Source organism: Meleagris gallopavo, chromosome 11 (genome assembly GCF_905368555.1).
Source record: "Meleagris gallopavo chromosome 11, MGAL_WU_HG_1.1, whole genome shotgun sequence".
NCBI classification, from domain to species: domain Eukaryota; kingdom Metazoa; phylum Chordata; class Aves; order Galliformes; family Phasianidae; genus Meleagris; species Meleagris gallopavo.
The window spans coordinates 16150971-16170878 of NC_139414.1; the positions used below are offsets into that span (position 1 = coordinate 16150971).

The 19908-nt window shown below is 40.2% G+C and overlaps 1 long non-coding RNA gene across 3 annotated transcripts in view; it reads right to left on the bottom strand.

Moving 5' to 3' along the window:
• The window catches only part of LOC116217057 (uncharacterized), a 112910-nt gene that overhangs the window by 39616 nt on the left and 53386 nt on the right, over positions 1–19908 (bottom strand). For 2 of the 3 annotated variants that reach the window (XR_014885385.1, XR_014885384.1), the window contains exon 3: positions 6981–7024. The exons of the other annotated variant lie outside the window; for it this stretch is intronic. This is a non-coding gene — a long non-coding RNA (uncharacterized LOC116217057). The remainder of the gene's footprint in view (positions 1–6980; positions 7025–19908) is intronic. 3 annotated transcript variants of the gene reach the window in all.

Here is a 19908-nt window from a genome sequence, read left to right on the forward strand (position 1 = left end):
ATGCAATGCTGGGAAGACTAGGCCAAATAGCAGTACATAATTTAAGTATTTTTTCCCAGAATTTCAATAAATGCTATACCAACATCCCATCACAGCAACCATGACAGTAAAACGCAGCCACCTCTGCAGCATTAAAGCCACATGTGAGTACTCACACAGGACCTGCACCAATAGCTTTGGCATCTCAGGCCCGGAGCAAAGACAGCCGCAGTGCACCCTTCTCATCAGCTCTGTGGTGGAAGAACCAAGCAGGCACACTCCTGGATTTGAACATCATCCTTGAAATCTCATTACGTCGAACAAGTGCAACTATGAATTAACCCCTCTTTTCTTAGGACAGAGCTCTGGACTAGTATCCATTCAGGCAACCTAGCTGCAGAGCAGCTGTCAAACCTGTCCTGCCAGGGATGACAGCACTGGGCTTTGAGGCAAGAGCAAACTTCTAGTTTTGTGTTCCTATCTCACACCCAACCCGGGACCTGACAGTCGTCATAACACAAGGAGTAAAACAGTGACACAGACCTTTTGCTGATGTCCACACCCAGAGTGTAGCCAGGATGTGAACAACCAGACCTGAAAGACTTTTTGTCCCAGAGAAGGAAGGAAAGGAAGCAAGCTGGAAAAGCCACAGAAGGACTTTGATAAGGTTCTTCTGCAAAGCACCTGGGAACAGGATTGTGGGAGTAGGTAGCAAGTCCACATCTAAGTAAACAGCTTGGGAGGGTCAAGCTGGATCCCAGAACGTCCTTTCTGAGACACCTGCACTGTCAGAGGTCTGCTCTGAAGGGAGGATACCAACATCCACATGGAGACACAATCCATCTACCAACAGTCTAATGCTAAAAAGGACAAGACCTCCCTATTCACAGCTTGCTGCCAAACTTAGATGCAAAAGACAAAGGAAACAGGTTGGAAAAGACTTGCCTGGAGGGCAGGAAGTCTGGAGCATTACTAAGGAACATGCAGTGACAACAGCTGAGGTTACAGAGGAAGAGCCTACTTTGTTTGCTGCATAAATCCCTATATTATCTCTTGCTACTTGACCTGCTAGAGCAGCCGGCGGCACAGGGAACCGGGGTGCCGACCTGAGCTGCTGCTTCCAGCCAGGAGAGGGCTCAGCTCCGGCTCTGCCCATCCTCACACTGCTGCTTTCTGCTGATGCCCCTCGTTTGCCATCCGGGCCGATGGTGTTCAAAATCACATGGAAAAAAACCTAACTAAAGAGTGAGCCAATAGATTGTTGCCAAAACCATGAAGTTAGAAAAATCTGTCACAATATTTTAAAAGAAAGATTAAAAAAAGTGAAAAAAATAGTCAATATTATTTTCTCTGCAGAGCCAAGGTGCAAGTTGTTACCCAAGATGAAGTGTGTATAAATAGTGTGTCAGCTTTGTACTGTGAGTGTGACTCCAGCAGCTGGGCTGTTTGCATGAAATGCAAATTTGAAGCCATTCAGGGAAAGAAGAATGAAAGCTTTGGCACTCACTGGGCAAACACTAACGGGTACGGGAAGAGGGCCAGCAAAAGAAAAACCACATAAAGTAGTGGGTGGCCAGGCTTAGGGCAAGAACAGTTGGACCAAATACCTCAAATGATCTGGTTCAAGGCAAACATTGTACATTTTAGAAGTTTCACTTTTCACTTACAATTCCAAAACATACACAGAGACCTTATTGCAACTGCTACTACTGAAGACACAGCAGTGGTGACAACCACAGACACTTACTGACATTCATCATGCATTATGCTTACCCATGCCCACTGTGTCTGGCTCTGAGTCATCATGAGCCACAGGACAACTTTATTAGTTGCCATGCTCAAAAATTAGTGAGAAAATACCTATAAAGCTTCTAGCCCCCCGAGATCAACTGAAGTAGTTTGGAAAGGTTAAAGCTTACAGCTTTAGTCTCAACAAATAGGAGGGCTCTGAAATGATGCATAGCACAGACCCTGTGGCTTAGCGGTGCAAGGGTATTTCAGGCCACTTACTACTCCTGTGACACACCAAGATTTTTATGGAGCCTGATTTCTTCCTACAGATACGTAGAGCAGAATTACGATAGATTTGTAGTTCTTTTTCTTAAAGAAGTTTATGTAGGCACAGCATCAGCAGCTTTCATGTGTTAAATCACATTTATTTCACCAAAACAAGCCAGGGCCTAATGTATTTGAAGATGGGTTCATCACTCAACCCCCTAATGTCTTTTCATGCTGCTTAGGACTTTCTGCTTTGTACCACATTGGTATTTAATAATTATTCTATTTGTCTCCAAAGCCCTTTCACCACACCTTGTGGCACATTACAGATGGCCTAGATTTTTCAGGTACAAATTGCTAAACAATTACTCATGAGAGAAAGGTCATAATAATAGGTTACAGAAGCCTTTGCAGTCTGCCTTTACTTCATGGCCATTTATAAAGAACCATTTCATCCCATTGTTATAATGATGAGAAGGAAGTAGTTTAAGGTAGTTATAGACAAGCAAACAAAAGGCAGGAGAGCAGTGCTGTATAACTTCTACTTTCACTTCCTGCCTACTCCATTACTTCTGGCATTATGGGAGAAATAACATGATTGGAATGACCTAAAGGTTATAATGGGTGGGCAAGGTTTACCTTGTCGAAAGCAGTGTGAGCACTGTTGGCTAAACCTTTTAGAAAGCTGAAAGTGGTGCCGTTTAACAAAAATACTAAGCTGTCATTGCTAAAAGTACATTACTTAGAAACAGTATTTCTTCATGGCTTTTTTATCTCTATTTTTACCCATGAAATGTTTTGGATTTTTTTTTCTTAGGAAAAAAGCAGGAAAGGAAAAAAAGACACAAAGATGAAATCTCTTAAAAGTTGAAAGATTTTGCACTACCAGAAACTCCATTAACTTCATATGAATACCACTGGATTTAAGACGATGAAATTGAAGTCCAAATGGTCCAATCTACAGAACTACAAATGAAGCAAACTTCTTTGGACTTCTAAAAAACAAAAACAACAATAAAAAAAACTCAATACAATCACTGTTTCCCCCACTTGGGGGAGGGGGGGGAATCTCTCCATTATCTGGCTTTCTCAGAAGTTGAGGTACAAGACACGATCGCAAAGAATGGAGGAATCTTGGGTCCAATCACAACTCACTGAAACACACAAGCTCTTGAGTAAAAGTCTAGCTTTGGGAACAGAGAAAACATGCTATTTGAATGACCAAGAAAAAGTGACTGAGCACAACAGCAATGAAAGCAAGAAAGTAGTGCTTTGGCACTTTCAGCCAATGGGTGAGACTCTTCAACCTTGGCTTTAAAAATTATACAAACTATTCAAATTACAAACAAACAAAATATTGATGGCATTGAATCAATAATACTTCCCAACACTTCCACCTGTGTTCAAATTATAAGGCACCTTAGCTCAAAAGCAGCCCAGTAAGCAGGAGGCAAGGCCACCCGGAAGATTGTGATCACCAGGCAAGATCTAGATCTGCAGCAGGGGATCTCATGAGATTTCTTCTTTCAGAGAAGCTTCATATTCTAACCTAAGGAAACTGTCTGGGGAAGACCCCACAAAATACCATCTTCCACTTATTTCCCAATGACTTTTGTGATGTTAGGCCTTACTTTCAATAAGCCTTAGTTTCCTTTCTTGGAAAAAAAAAAAAAAAAAAGGAGATTAGGACACAAGTTAATCAATTAAAAGATCACTTATCTTTGCACCACACCCATGCCTTTCCCATACTCACACATCAAGCTCTACAACAGGTGCAAAGCAGAGAAGGCAGCTGGGCCGAGCAGATACCCATATTACTTATCCCCAAATATCTTGAGACTGTATCACAGTCCTCACAAACCAAACAAGTCAGGCCAGGCTTTTCTATTGAAGGGAAAGCCTCACTTATTGCAAGGGCCACAGTGCAGCCTGTACTGCGCCAAGTGTGCATGGCCAAATGTCACTTTGCTATCAGCTCCAGACCACAGACACAGCCAGAGCCACACCACCACAAAAAGCCCATGAGAGGAAATGCTATTATTTCCACATTTCTTGTTTCAGAGCAGGGAGAATTCCCTGCTCCATCAGACTGAGTATAAGACAGAAAAATTTAACCACAAATCATTTTTATATTGGCAAATATAGACCACAAGCAAGCCTCATCTTTCAGCAGATTCCTATTCACTGCTGTCCAAAACTTAACCAGTTAAATTGATAGTGTTAAATCTCATTTCATTTTCAGTCAGAGGTTATTTTAAAAATAAAAACAAACAAGTCCATAAAACAATTTAAATGCATGAAAGTTTATATTCCACATTATGTAGTAAATTCTACTTTCCTTCAGGAATCCAGCCAGCCAAATGTGTTCCCTTGGCCAGTTGCTGGAATAATAGCCTCTCCTTTGTTTCATCATGACTTGATTACTATAATTATTTGCTCACTAGACTTTCAGCTACTGCTCTGATTGTGGGGGATACAGAATACAACTGGTAGACTACATGCTGCATCTAAGTCTTTCCATCACATTACCCCTATATTCCCATATTAAGAGAGCTCCATTGCTTCCCAATGCAGCGGCGGCCTGATTTTTTAGATCTTCCTACTAATTTACAAGGCTTTACATTGGAAGCCTCAGATAAATCTTTTGCTGTTCCATGTCTGAAGAGTCTTAGGGCTGTACTTGTATTGCTTTTGTCTCCCTCATAGTGTTTTAGACCCTGAACTTGTTTAGCCTTACTCACATGAGCAGGTTTACAGACTTCAATGGGACTGCTTACATGAGTAAGAAGTACTCATATGAGTAGATATTTGCAGGCTCAGACCCTAAGTGACTTGGAGAGCTTTTCTATTATTCACTTCTTGAAAAGCACTTGCAAAGAAACAAGAGAGGACTTACCGTATTTATTCAGAGTTATTATATATTCACCATGTCTTCTTCTTAAGCCCTCTTTGTTCTTGAGTACATGTACTCTATCTACAGTAGCGATCCACAATATTTCTCTCAGGGGATTTTCACATGCGAAAATAGCAAGAGTTTGACATGTTGGACTGTTGGGTTTTAGTGCTGTTTTGTTTCTCCCTGTGAGAATTTGTACATACCAACTTGAGACAAAGAGGATTTTGTTATTTCTTCTATTGCAGCAGCACTAACAAGCTTGTGCCAGGGAGCAGAGCTCCACTGTGTAAAAGCACTGCTCACACACCTCAAGCAGCCATCACCTGCTGCTAAACAGTTAAAAACTGTAATGTTTCTATTGATTAAATTGAGCACTGTCATTTTCACCTTAGAACTTTTTTCTTCAGGCATTTTCAAGTTAAGAGGGTATTAGGACAATCAATTTAGTCATCAGACTTACAGCACCTAGTTCCAGCGTGGCTCATTTTTAGCAAGATTTGTATTTCCCACCTATATAATACACAAAACCAGGCACATACATTTTATATAATGAGAGATGCTCTCTTCTCTGCAAGACTTGTATTTCTTAGCAGAAACAGGGGTAAAGGAAAAAAGCTGCATTGTTCTGCAGCCTGCCATGCTAAGAAGTTGCCCTTGCTGGGAATGTTGGATATGTCATGAGAAATGTGCAAACTGGGCTCACTGAACACACCAGATCTTTTAAAATAAATTAAATGCCTTTTCCAGCAGAACACAATGGAAAGGTATGGATGGATCATTAAAAGCTAGAGCCTTTCGGAGATTCTCAGTAGTGATTTTTTCTTTCTGAAAACACCAGAAGAGATGACAGATCCTTTGCAGTGCAGAATGCTCCTGAAGCACCCTCCATTTCTGCAAATGTGATGGAGAAAGTGGGGGCATTCAGCACTGTGAAGACTGCTCATCACCTTGCAACACTGTAAGCTGTTAAACCCTTGCATTGCACGGCCAAATCTGTCCCTCAGTTCAGAGTGCCTCCAGCCTCCTGGATAGAAACCCATGAGTTGGTTTCCACCAGAGATTTCAGCACTTAACAATGCTAATCTAGCAAACCCTCAGTGTGGGTCTGCACAGAAGCATGCCGAGGGAAGTGCAGCCCACGTTGCTTTCCATCTAGGATGGAAACACCTTAACTGATGTTTAGTCACAACACGTCTACTTTGATGGCCTGCCCCGACATCTATGCAACAGGATATGCAAGAAATAGCCTGAATAGACAATGCACAGAAAGAAGGAAAGTGTGGGGAACAACCGTTTCTCCTTTTCTTCTATGTGTCCTTATTTCCCATAAACCAGAAAGTTAGAAACTTCCTTTTTCTCCCCAGAGAAGACTTGCGTGGAGTAAGAAAGCCTGATACAAAGGGCAAGTCACTGACACAGAGCTGGGGTGGTGAGAAGCAGGGACTGATGCCCTTCTGGTCCTATGCTGGTTTGCATACTCTCACCTTACTTAATGGTTTTTAAGCTACCAAAGAACGGTATAGATTATACAAGCACAGCATTTTTATTTTATTTTATTTTTTTTTTCCACACAAGATTTGAGCCTGAACAGGCCACAACAGGGCAGTGAGTGCCGGAGGTCCACCCATCTTTTGTTACTGTCTGTGCTCACAGATCTTTTCTCACTTTAAGTGAGATCACAAACCTAGGAAACTTTATTTCTCCCTCTCAGCTGAAAAGCTTTCTCCCATGGCTTTTTTCTAAGTTCTAAAAGCTCTAGTAATAAACTGATTTTCCTTTAAGAAATGCTAACATAGCACTGTCTTGTGTCAATTTTCATGGGTCACCATGAAAACAAGATGGGTGGCATGAAATTAAAAGAGTTTCTGTTAAGCTTGCAGCCTTTGAAATCCTTTAGGTCTGAGAGATGGTAACCTTCTTCATTTCCCCAACTTTCACTTCTGAGCCACAACACATTGTCGCACTGATAACCCTCCCTTCACCCTGCCATCTCCAGGAAAAGAAAGAGACTTCTCACCAACTCACAGCTAGATACTGAAAGTGCAACATAGCAAGAAACAAAGTTAATCCTGAATAACAAGCATGAATTAGCTTTAATTATACTTACTGTTCAAGACTGTTGTAGTTAAATTCAAATGCTGTGTTCTACCTCTGTTAAATTTAAACAAAAAAAAAAAAAGTAAACAGGAGACAGTAGTAGCAAATAGGTAGGAAATTCTTTTCAAAGTTCTTATTCTGCTAATTATTTTATTAAATATTATTTCATATCAAATTTCACAATTTATATTCCCCACTGGTATCTAATATTTCAATAACAAAGCTCATTATCAACATGAAAATACTAATGCTATGATTAGCACTCTGAGGTAACAAAGCATAACCTACTGTGATAATACCTAATAGCCTCTCAGATAAGATAAATCAGTCTGACAAAAATAATATCCAACAGCAGTGTATGAATTCAAAGTTATTTCCTCATAGTCTCTCCAAGGTCTGAGGTTTTTCTCACACATCCAGTTCAGAAGCAATGAAGAACCTCTGTGTAGCGCAGCCTAACTTCTAAAATCAGTACAAGTGGTTCTTAGAAAGTGCATTTTTAATCACATAACAATTATTTTATCATTTGAAAGTTCTTTCACGCACTCAGCGCGCACTGCGCTGTGGATGCAGCATGTCATAAAGAGTAGGATCTGGAATGGCACTGACTGACCATACAGCAATGAGGCTCACAAAACAAGAGATCTGGGAATGCTCTTGAGAGCCAAGCCATGTATTTTGGATAACTGGTCATGGATAATCAGGCTTTCCAGCAGAAACAGGCACATTTAATGAAATAACTCTGGGCATCTTCATGTACTTTTCGATTGCTCAAAATCTGAAAATTCAGCCAGAAATACCTCAGAGAAAAAGACTGAATCTTATTAAAAGTGACCATAATGGCTACATAAAGCAGCGTGAACTACATTGTGTTCACTGGTGGATAATCAAAACAAAGCTGAGAAACTGTCTCCCATGATCATTTTCTAATCAGAAGTGCTGTGCTTGCACAATTGAAAAATTCTGTAGGAAACATTTAAATTTAACAGGAAAATAAAAATGATTTCCCTAGACAGAAAGTTTCTGTTAATCTCTCCTTAAATTGACAGAAGCCTTCCAGAGAAGAGGAAGCAAGAGAAGCAACAAGAAGAATAGTGTGCCAGAAACAAGCTCCCCAGGTTTCTAACGCCCTTATCTTCCCCTTTCCTTGTCTCTCCCCTTTCTAGCTTTGTAATATTCAAGATGGGACCAGGGCTTCCAGAAAGCCATCTAAGATGCCAAAACTCTTTTGTTGGCTCTCTTAACAATTAGATTCTCCAATGAAGCACCAGCCACCCACTCACGATTACACATGTAAACAAGGCTTCCTCCCTCCCCTAACATTTAACCTTGATTCATCACATAAGCCATTTTAAAACCTATACTGCTTTCTATAGGAAAAAGATGTGTAATTCCCAGTCAGTTTAAGGTAGAGAGCTGCCAGCTCCCCTGAAGCTGAACACCAGATTTAATAAATCCAAACTGGTATGAAATTCACCTCAATGCTGGCAACATTTCAGAGGACTGCTCAGCATCTCCTGCTGTTTTACAGACAGTAGGATACCCACAGCACCAGTGCTCCCTGAATCCTCTTTGCTACTCAGCAGCTGGCATCCGACAGAGCATCGCAGAGTAAAGGAAGATGGGAGCAAGGAGCTGGCCAAGGAAGAGCTGGCAGCATCCAGCAGCCATAAAATGACACAACCAAGTTTCACTGTTGAAGTTAGCTTGTTCTTCATTGCATCCCAATGGGTCTAGATGCACATCCAGCCATTGTATCCCATCTGCATCTTTCATGTCACTACGTTACAGGAGCTCCGCATCCTGCACACAGCACCGTCTGGAATTTGCTGTCAACAGAATTACCTATTCTGTTCAGGAGGAGGCCAGTCACTGGTGGTGTCCCACAGGAGGCCAGTTGCAGGAGCAGTTCTCTTCAACATCTTTATCAGCAACCCAGACAGTGGGATTGAGAACACCCACAGCAGGTTTACTGATAACACTAAGCTGAGTAATGCAATTGATGCAATACAAGGAAAGGATGCCCAGAGGAACCTGGACAGGCTTCTAAAGTGGGCCCATAAGAACCTGATGAGATTCAACAAAGGCCAAATACAAGGCATTGGGCTTGGGTTGGGGCAATCCCAGATATGTATATAGACTGAGAGAACTACTAAGAACACCCCCAGGGAGAAAAAATTGGGGACCCTGGTGGAAGAAAAGCTGGACATGACCCAGTAGTGTGCTCTTATGCTCCAGAAGGCCAGTAGTATCCCGGGCTGCATCAAAAGAGGGGTGGCCAGCAGGGTGAGGGAAATGATCTTCCCCCTCTGTATTGCCTTCAAGGAGCCCCCTACACAAGAAGAACATGGAGCTGTTGGAGCAGGTCCAGAAGAGGTCCACAAAGATTATGAGAGAACTGGAACGGGTTTCCCAGAGAAGTTCAGGATGCCCCTCTCTCTCCCCAGAGACATTCAAAGCTAGGTTGGATAGGGCCCTAGGCAGCCTGATCTAGTGGGTGACAGCCCTGCACTCCCTTGGCAAGGAGATTGGAAAAAGACGATATTTAAGGGCCCTTCCTAAGCCATTCTATGATTCTGTGAATTACAGTTCAATATTCCATTGGTTAATAACAAATAAAAGATAGGTATGATGCGGCACATTCTTCTTTGTAATCACTTGGAAATCAACATGCAGAGCTAGGACTAAGCTCTCCTCTAAATACAACCAAGTGTTTGGATTAGCAGGTAAAATGAGAATCAGACTTTCAGAAACTATGGAGCATGTGTGAACAAGTGGATACATTCCCATGGCTTTGAGTGATAGAGGGTTTACCACTTCCTTTTGCTCTGTAATTTCATATTTTAAACATGAGAAAAATAAACCTTAAATACAAAGCATTTGCTTTTAAGCAAATCCTGCCTTTTTTCAATGGCTTGCAGTCCGCATTATCACATAACATGGTAGCATTTACGGTAGGAGGCCAAGAACCTCTCCTGCAACTTTAGTAAGTACCCAGGCTATCAGTGATTGTGTTCTTTAGCATTATCTACATGAGTGACCAACTGTTCCAAAGACAGAATAATTCAGTTAAAAAAAAAAGATGGTTTGCTGCCGTTCAGCTATTTTTAAGTCGCCATGGGATTACATGCAATGAAAGAGAATGTAAACATAGAATGTCATTATGTATCACAATTCTGTTATCTTACACACATTGCATTACACTACTGAGGGGCAGGAACACACTACTTCTTATAAGACCCAAAGGACAAATTTTTTGCTTGGTTATTCCAATTACAGACCCATGTACCTCCACTGAAAGCAACTGAATTACAGCAACGTACCAATGAAGTTTAAAAGAGAAAACACATTGAGAATGGGAATTTGAGTGCTTGAGGCAAACTGCTAATCAACTCCTGCATGGTATATAGTGACCTAACTCCTCTGTGATTCGTGTAGACAATTTAAACCAGCTGCCAATCTGCTCCTTGAAAATTAAGTACAGAAATATAAACATATTCTGGAAATCTTGGCATTGTCAGGCTAAATATGTACACATGCCTGATTCTTTTCTCTCAACCAATTGAGGATGCAGCTTGTTAAGACTTTTTCCAGCAAAATATATATGTTTAATTTATGTGATTAATTTCTGTGTTAATGAAGGTTGAAGGCCTGAGAAGGCTGAATGCATCTATTTATCCAGGGGCCAGATAAAAATTGCTGCTCAACTTGCCAGTCCGACCCTAATATGGAAAGGCCCAGCCTCATTGAGGATGAGAGGACAATTAAATTTTTATGCTCATTTAATCCTCTGCCCTTTCAGAGCAAAGGCTGACAATTGTGCCCAATTTTTCCAAATGTTTGCTGTTACATAACCTTGACAAACCTACCAAATTCAATTTGTGCAGGGCCTGCTGACAAAAATCTGATCACAACAATATTCTGATGCTCTCTAGGGTTAAATCCTGGATTTAGAGGTTAGAAGAAAAGCCCAGCACTAGAAACCAGCACTTTATTAGTTCCTATCTGCAGCTACTAAATTCATATACTCTATAGATCTAGTCTACGATTTGCTTCAATATGAAAGGAAATGCTTTAAAAAGCTTTTCTGATTCTGAAGAGCTATCTATGAGCTTGGAAATGTTTTGCTCTAATACTCAGAAAAATTGATTCTTTCAACAAGTAATTTCAATATTATTTTTTTTCCCCTTTTCATGCTCCAGTATCCAGTCCATCACCTGGTCACTTCCTCTAACTGAGATTTATTTAGGGTAGCTGTATTGTATTATCTGTGCTTCTGTGGTTTAGTGCAGAGCCAGTTTATCTTATTGCTATTATGTTCTTCAACAGATATTCATTTAAGTGTGACCTAGTCTATTATTCTAGGCGCCTCTTGCATCTCTATTGGGCATTTAAGAGTTGTAGAACTCTCTAATTTATTTAAGCAGGGCACTTTAAAGCAACATCTCAATAATTTTCATTGAGTGTAAGGAGCCCTTCGAAGTTTTCAAAACGCTTGAAGTTTCTCCGCTCTTCTAAGTACTGCAAATATTTGAACAACAAATAAAAACGTTTAAGAAAAGAAAGTTAAAGACAGACACAGAGGCAGTGGGAGGCACAGAGAGACAAGAGAAATGAGTGCAAGCAGGGTTTTCTTTTGTTTGTTTTGCATGGAAAACTCTAGCACGAAAGTCATCCCAATAATTTGTCAAAGTTAAAATCCGGTCATTCCCCCAGAAGAGCATTTTGTAATGTGTTTCCCTCAAATCTAGAAGCATCTCTTAAATCTAGAATTTTCAAATTATCCTCACTTATTCTTTGTGATTAGTCAGAACAAATTAATGAGCACAAGGAAATATTTGCAAGTAATTTCACAGACACTGCAATCTTGTCTATATAATGCCACTAACAGTGACAGATATTACCAGCTTGAAAGAGGACTCATTATAAACAGAAGTCATAGTTCTGTGCTGGAAATAATGGGAAAATACGATAAATGAGTCTGATCTCATGTACACCAATGTCATGTACAGGGAGAGATTTACACCAACGTCACCAGGCATAGTGCAAATACTGTAATGTTGCAGTCTTTTCTTGTGCAAACTCTCCCTCCACAGTTTTCCACATAGGAAAACATGGGCCCGTAAAAACCAAACTTAAAAATACGTTTAATCAAGATTTAAAAAAAGAAATGAGCAAATATAGAGCAGATTCTTAAAGTAAACAAATAGATAAATGAATAACATTCAGAGAAAGCCCAATGAGGACCAAGCGGCACAGTCTGAAGGAGTGAGCCAGGAAAGGCAGATAAGCCCCAGTGCTTTATCTCAGGCCAGTAAGGCAAAGTACAGCTGCATCACACAAGGCAACACATGGAGTTTTGTCCAGGTCATGCTAGTCTTCTCCTTAGCACCAGTTAGCCTGGTTAGAATGCCAGGCAAATTGTCAATGCCTATGCTTCACATAGTTCTCTTTTGGCACTGCTACCTGCCTTACAGCTTGTCCTTCAGCTCATGCAGCGCTCCTGAATGTTTGCTGTGCTCCCTACGCTGAGGGCAGTAGGAAACTGCCTTTGCGAGCTAACAAGACCCTAAGTAACTGGGGGTAAAAACCTTCATGAGGATTCCTCTACTTTCTTTCCTTTCCCAGATGCCAGGAATGTACTTTGCCAGTGGGCAAATGTCAATTGTCTACTGACTTTTTTTTCAGGATTTGGCTTGGCCTTTTTCTCAGCTTCTTATAATTTATTATCCGTGATGAAAGAGAAACAAGTACATACTTTGATTTTACTTTTGGAAGGGGAATCCTAAGAGTGACAGCTCCCAGGACACCAAACACACCAGCTGTTCTTTTATTTTCCAGTTCGTCACAGTAATGATAGTCTCAGCGCTTGTTGCCAAGCCTCTTTGGAAAATATTTTAAAAATAAATATAGCACACATGAAAACATGCCAGAACAGCCTCCTTCTCATCAAAGATTCTCCAAGAACAGAAGATTTGAGGGGTAGTGGGTTGTTGGGCTGCATTATGGCAAAACAGAAAGCTTACTGATAATGATAATTACAGTGTTTGGCAAGCCAAGAAAAAATTACATCCCCTTACCAAACTAGAAGAACGCAAAAAACCCTAATAGCTCCTGATTAGTTCCCTGAAAGTCAAAACCAAACAAGCCTAATAATCTAATTTAAACTAAAAATATCTTGTCTGACTAGAGAAGACCATTAACTGTGGTCAGTGCAAGCAACCACAAGAGTTGTTCAGGAAGATTAAACATTAAAATGCATCTGCATAGGAAGTAGTAGACTCATCTCTGATTTTATAGGTTAAAACACTGTGCACAATATGTTGATTAAATGAAGTTTGCAAGTATTCATAATTTATACTACATTGGGCAAACTCTTAATCTCTTCTTCGAAAGACACATCTCTGTACGTCTATGAAGGATTTCAGAACACAAATTTTAGTGTTCTCCTTTTCAGCCAGTCTCTGGGAATCCATCCATAACAGCCAGTCTGTTACACTGCCTAACTCCCTTAAATTTTAAATTTTCAAATGCATTTAAATCCTTTCTGGCCAGACTTCACATACTCATGGTTATGAGTTCTTTCCTCATAAACAAACTCCTTCAAACTCAGGCCGTTTTCTTATGCGTTGCTCCAAGTCTGCTTAGATATTTTTGGTGTCCTCCTGGACATTCTTTTTTCTCAAGACATGAATGAAATCAGGCAAGCTCTCTGCAGCTCTCCTCAAGGCTGTAGTATTTCTACCATCAGACATTTCTAAAAGAAAGGAAACAAGTTTAAAACTGTCTCCCTTACTCACCGAGTGTTATTTCTCTGCAAATATCCAACATCATATATGACTATCTAGCAAATGCTTATCCCTGTATTTTGTATTTTCAAAGATTTTCTTCCACTTTACTGCTTTGCTGACAGCAGAAAGAATCACTACCACGTAGAAAAACTGAAAGAATGTCCTGTTCCATTTGTTTGTGATACCATGAACTGATAGGAGAACGCAGAGCCTTGAAATGCTCTCAACAGGTGAATGAAGGAGGAAATTTTCAATTGCACTGGACAGAGCACAGTTTGACCCAGACATAACAGCAGTTGGTCTCAGGTGACATGAATGGGTTAAGTTTATAAAGCACTTCATTTTCCACCCACAGCTATGGTACCCTGGGTAATTACTGCAGCTTAAGCTAGACCACACCTTAGATAAACCTGTAATGCTGGCGTTTTCTGCAAACATTTTCTTTACTGCAAGCCGTGGCTTGCCTCTCACATATATTTGCTCTCTGTTTCTAACTTGGTTTTACCGTACCTAGTTTGTACTGAGTTGAACCAACAAATCAGAATTTGTTGATTTAGTCCCATACCTCTTCAGTGTTTGCGTGACACAGCCGTACCAGTTATGTGGTAACTGTGGCTCGGGAGACCCGACAACTTGTTTTTTGCACTACCTGAAAAAGACTGGGGATGAAGGAAGATGAAGAAACAGCTTCACAGAGGATGGAACATTCACTTTTTCTTAAAGGTGAAGGAGGCTAATTTGATTCACTAGCGCTAAGACAGCACATTAAGTTCTGGTGATAAATGAACATAATCCTGGCTCTCCAGAAAATATTTTCAGCATAATTCAGAACTGCTGGTGTTAACTTTTCATCAAGCTCCATTGAAAGAAAACACTTTTGTGTGTAGGCTGCAAAGGGCTCTGCAAACAGCAGTGACTACAGAGAACCTTAGTGAGCAGTTTGCCTCCAGCTGTTTGCTAGGTCTGCCAGCCCTGCAGAACCAGCAGTGCACGCAGGAACTTCCACGCAGGGCAGTCTTCAAATGAGCAGAGGTCTGCTGGCCTGTCCTCACCAACCCAGCTCAGCCTGGAGCAAGTGTGTTCAGGTTGATACACAGAATCACCCTGTAGTTTCTGTCAGAGGGAAGACCACTTGTGGATGAAAAGCTCTTTCCCTTGCAGGGCTAGACCTGGGAATGGGTTTGCCACAGCATCAAACTTTCTACAGGCTGAAGATAGATGCGCTACACAATATTAATTGCAGAAACGATCACTGATCTGATAAGTAAGTTTCTGAGTACATTCCAGAAAAGGAAAACAAGGTAATCCTTACACTAGCTGACATTTGCCCTTCGAAATGACGCTTTATGAGAGCCAGAAGAGTATATTAACAGCTAAAGAAAGAAAAAGATTAAAGGATAAGATTTTTAAAAGCATCTAATATTGGTTAAATATTTCACTCTGACAGCAATTACTTCAATCAGAGCAAAATTTGGCTAATGGTGACCAAATTTGGGCATTCCTGCTTAGGCATGGATAACTAAAAGACCAAGTAATTTTTCTAGGATAATAGCCCTATCATTTATTTTTAATAAAGCTCACATCAAAAGGAGTAACTCATCATAGAATCATAAAATTGCTCGGGTTGGAAAAGTCCTTAAAGATCATCCAAGTCCAACCACAACCAAACCATACTAACTTCAGTCACGAGGACCTAAAAGCCAACCAAAGTCCATTTTCCAATATTTTGATTTTTCATGAAAATTTAACATAGAAGCAATCAGTCAAATCTCAGTGTGCTCAAAGGCAGAACGCGGATCATGTGTTTGGGGAAAGAGTCTGAGTTCCTGACGACTTTATGTATGTATTGCACAAAATACAGACACATTGCTGTGCCATTGGTATTCAATGACTTGCACTGGATTTCAAGATGTGCAGTGTTTGACATACCACAGTAAGTGCAAAAAGCATAACAAGAATAAACAACAGCCCTAACAGCAGGAATCAACTAGATAACTAGTACAGAATCAGTACATTAAATACTGTGGTGCAAACAGGACGATGTGTCAGTGTTAAGCTGCAGGTATACGTGACACAGAGAAATCACTGAGATATAGGTCTTAACGTCTTCTCTCCCCTCTGCTCACTCGTGCCCCTACAACAAGTACGAGCACATCAAGTTGCTAAGCAAAAAAAAAAAAACCTCACAACCAACCAAACTTCAGAAACAGTGGAGGCGGAAGAGACAGGTTCCTTGTGAACAGCATGTTTTCTACAAGCATTAAACTTTCTATTTCTGACAATCCTTATTTCACTGTTTTAGTAACATGTATTGATTTAGTGGAATATCACTAAGGGACAAGAAAATGGGAACATACTCTGTTGAGAATGGACGATTCCTCTTTCAGCGAGACCACACAGGTTTTGCTTTCAGACCTGGCAGACTGTGGAACACTAAGATTTAAAACTATGATATTTTCATCACTAGAGTAGCTATTCTAAGCTGCTTATGAACAGTTTAAACTGGGACTTCCTCACTTGGGCTGCAGCAAGCAATGTTCATCACTCTGCAGGTGAAAGAATTTGAAAAGCACATTTTTTTTTTAAAGCTTCTAAGCATTCTAAAAACGTTATTTTTCCACATGTATTGAGCAATAAAGGCTGTTAACATTACAAAAGGTTTTTCAACCCAGACTGAAAATTAAGATCAAAAAGCCTGTTAGTGACTTCTAACTAATAGAGTCATACTGTTATTTATTTTTAGGTGTACAGGTCTGCACATTCTCTGCTGCAGATTCAACAATGTAAAAAAAACACTGACTTGAATTCTTTCCAGTTTAACTGGACTTTCCATAGCGTATTAAAGTAAGCCTGCTTACTTTACTTATGAGCTACCTATTAAATAAGCCTTCAACTGGATAAATACTCTTCTGAAATAGTGGTAATTCTGAATCCCAGCAATTTCATGTAGTATACCATACACACACTATGTTCTTCATGGAAAGGATTCACATTTACACAGGCTATAATGGTGAGAAAACAGAAGCAGATAGCAGCTTTGTGCTGACTATATATCTTAGTAAGATCACTAGAATGTGTTGAAGAGTGTCCTATTAGTGAATTGAAATGACTATGACTGTTCTACAATTAAGTTACGAGTATCTTGAACTCATCAAGAAGCTTGAAATTTACTTTTTGAGATGACAAAACTGAGATTTCTAGAGTATTCTGAAAGCCTTATATTTCCTTCTCTGTCTTGCATTCAGTAATGATTAGACTGGACAACCTGAACAAAGGTTGTCAATTCTTGATGATATTTGAATGTACTATTCTTCCCCCCACCCACCCTCCACCAGTTAGCAAATCAGAGCAAAATCTGAAGCCCAAACAAGTGACTGGCCAGTTCAAAGATAAGTAAGCAACTTCCAGGGATTCAAAGGTCCTCACAACTCGGATCCAGGGTGGGTTCCCAAAGCTTCTTGCTGAAGAATTGAGATGAGTAATTGAAGTCCTCAAAATAATTTCTACTTAATCTACACAACTCTTTATGGAAAATAAATGTTGTATTGAAAGATAGCTGCCCAACACATCCCAGTACTTTGCAGGGAATGGAAACAAGGAAAACCAGCATATTTAAGATCGCTCATCCTTCGGCTTTTAGCTGAAGGCATCTCTCAGCAGCCTCTGAAACACACACCACATACACAGAGCCCTAAGTGCCCCAGTAAGGAACTTATTGTGGGCATACTGCGATGTCTAAAACTGCTTGGCCTCCCCAGTCCTTTAATCGTCAGACAGCGATTCTCCGAGTAAAACTGAACAGCCAAGGTACAGAACATCAGCATTTTTTCAATAGCATACAACATAGCAGGCTCTAGTCACATTCACAATGTGGTCTGAGGGTATTAACTTCATCAGTCTGCTCCTGCTGATGCCTTTGCATTCTCTAAGGCTGGAGATGCAGTCATTGTTGATGAATCAAGGAGCTTGCTTTGAATTTTCACATGCTAAAAGGAAGAAAATCAATCTCAAATTCAATGCTCTCTCCCTCATCTCCTTCCAAATGGAAAAAACTGCTCCCGAAGGTCACGACGGCACTACCCTCCGAATCTTACAAGAAAGACATTAGAGCAGAACATGATCCTGCACTCCGTCATTACTGGGGGATATTGGAAAGAGGACAAAGGAACGTGCACACATAAGTGGAGAGTGGGCTCTTTTCTTGTATTGGCCACATTCAACTTGTTTGTTCAAGAAAAAAAAAAAAGAGTGGAACAAGACATGCATGCCTGATGCTGTTAGTGCTTAATACACTGGAAAAATTGTTTAGGAACAGTTCATCCTTAAAATTATGCTGCAAAACCAATCATTGAGATCTTAGCTTAGTTGATGCATACATGTTGCTTGTAGTCCATTAAATTTGAACATGCTTATTTTTCTTGTGGTTTTAGCTTAACTTTTGTGCTTTTGATCTGGAAGAGTCACTTAAGTTTTCATCCCTTTAATTGTGCTGCTGGACCACTACTCTTGCAGTTTGGGCTAGTGACACTGCATATCTATTATTACTATTATCCTGAGATGATTAAATGTTTAGGTGCCCTTCCCACAAGGAATAGAGCTACTCCACTGAGAAAGTCTTCTCATGGCCCAAACCTGCTGCTTCTGCACTTAACATCTCAATTCTCAAACTGCATTGGACTGAAAAGAAAGCAGAAACATTAGAAAGCAGTTTGCCCAGTGACAGCACACCAGCCTCTGCTAGACCTGACACAGATACTATATGAATATATTTTATCCTTTTTTAGCTGGGAGAGCAGAGGAAATCTGTAGTCCAAATAGTATTCTGTCTTTCAGTTGAATGGACTGGGGAATGTCACAGTTTCCCTATTCTCCACACGTATGTATATATGGAAAAAGCACACATTTATGAAGCATGTATGAGAATTTTAATATACTTCACACAAGCTATTTAAATAAAGGAGACCATCACCAGCACTCACATTTTTTTAAAAATCCCATTTTAAACATAGTTCGAAATATTCTACTTGAAAGTTCCTACTTTATTTACTCTGATGACTCTAAAATAGAAGCAGTACACGAAAATCCAAAAATACTTGATGTTGACATTTTGCATACCAAAGAACACTAGCCTAGAGTGAAACTGGGCCATGAGCTCCAGTTTAGTACCAACAGCTGTATTCCAATGCCATCCCAGCATTATCGTCGTATATTTCTCACTCTGAGGATAACAAAACTTCCTATTTCCAGACTAAATTTATTCATGGCCAGTGCTCCAAAAAGAAATGAAATAAACTATTGTGCTGTGACTTATGCCTTTTGTATTACTTAGATTATAGAAACAATGAAATATGTCATAAATGTCATCTGGATTTATTTTGGTGTGCTGCTGAACTACATTCAATGGTTGATTCGTCTAATTTAAGTTTGAAGCGCCTGTTAATTCATGTCTAGATTGCAGCTGAGCAGGAGCCAAAGTTCATTCTGCAGTTTTTCTGCAAAATTTCAATCAAGCAAAACACTTAGCATATTTCTATTATTTTCATTCTGCAAGCAACTAAGTACCAGTGCTGAGAAATCTATGTCAGCACATGTGGGCTCACGTGTAAAAAGCTAGGAAACTCAGAAAAGTTCTAGGCTGACAACTGGCAACCCTCATCTGTGCATAAGACAGATTCAGTTCAAGATGCTTCATACTAATTCACAAACCTGAGTCACAGCTGGTGCAGGTTTTGTAGGTGCTCTGAACCAATCTGCAGTCACATCAGCACTATGTACTATCTTATGAGCTCCCTCCAGCAGCCTGGTGTTTCTTGGTGGCTAAGAGCAAGGCAAGTTGGACAGATTTGTGTCAAATGACAGCAGCACTTCCAAAGCCATCAGCTATAACAGCGCTCAACACAACACCTGGATTGAGTGACTGGCACACACACATACCAGCTTAAGTACGTAAAAACCCCAGAAAAATGTGTATTATCTCAGTCATGTCTCAGTACCTTGCAATACACTAGATCTGCAAATAAAAAGACAATTCTTTTCGAGATAGTCTGCATAAGCAGACATGCCTAAGTATATACAGCAACTTAGAGGAAAAAAAACAGTAAAAGCTCAGGAAAGGCTACAAATAGAAAAACATATTGGGTTTCCTTG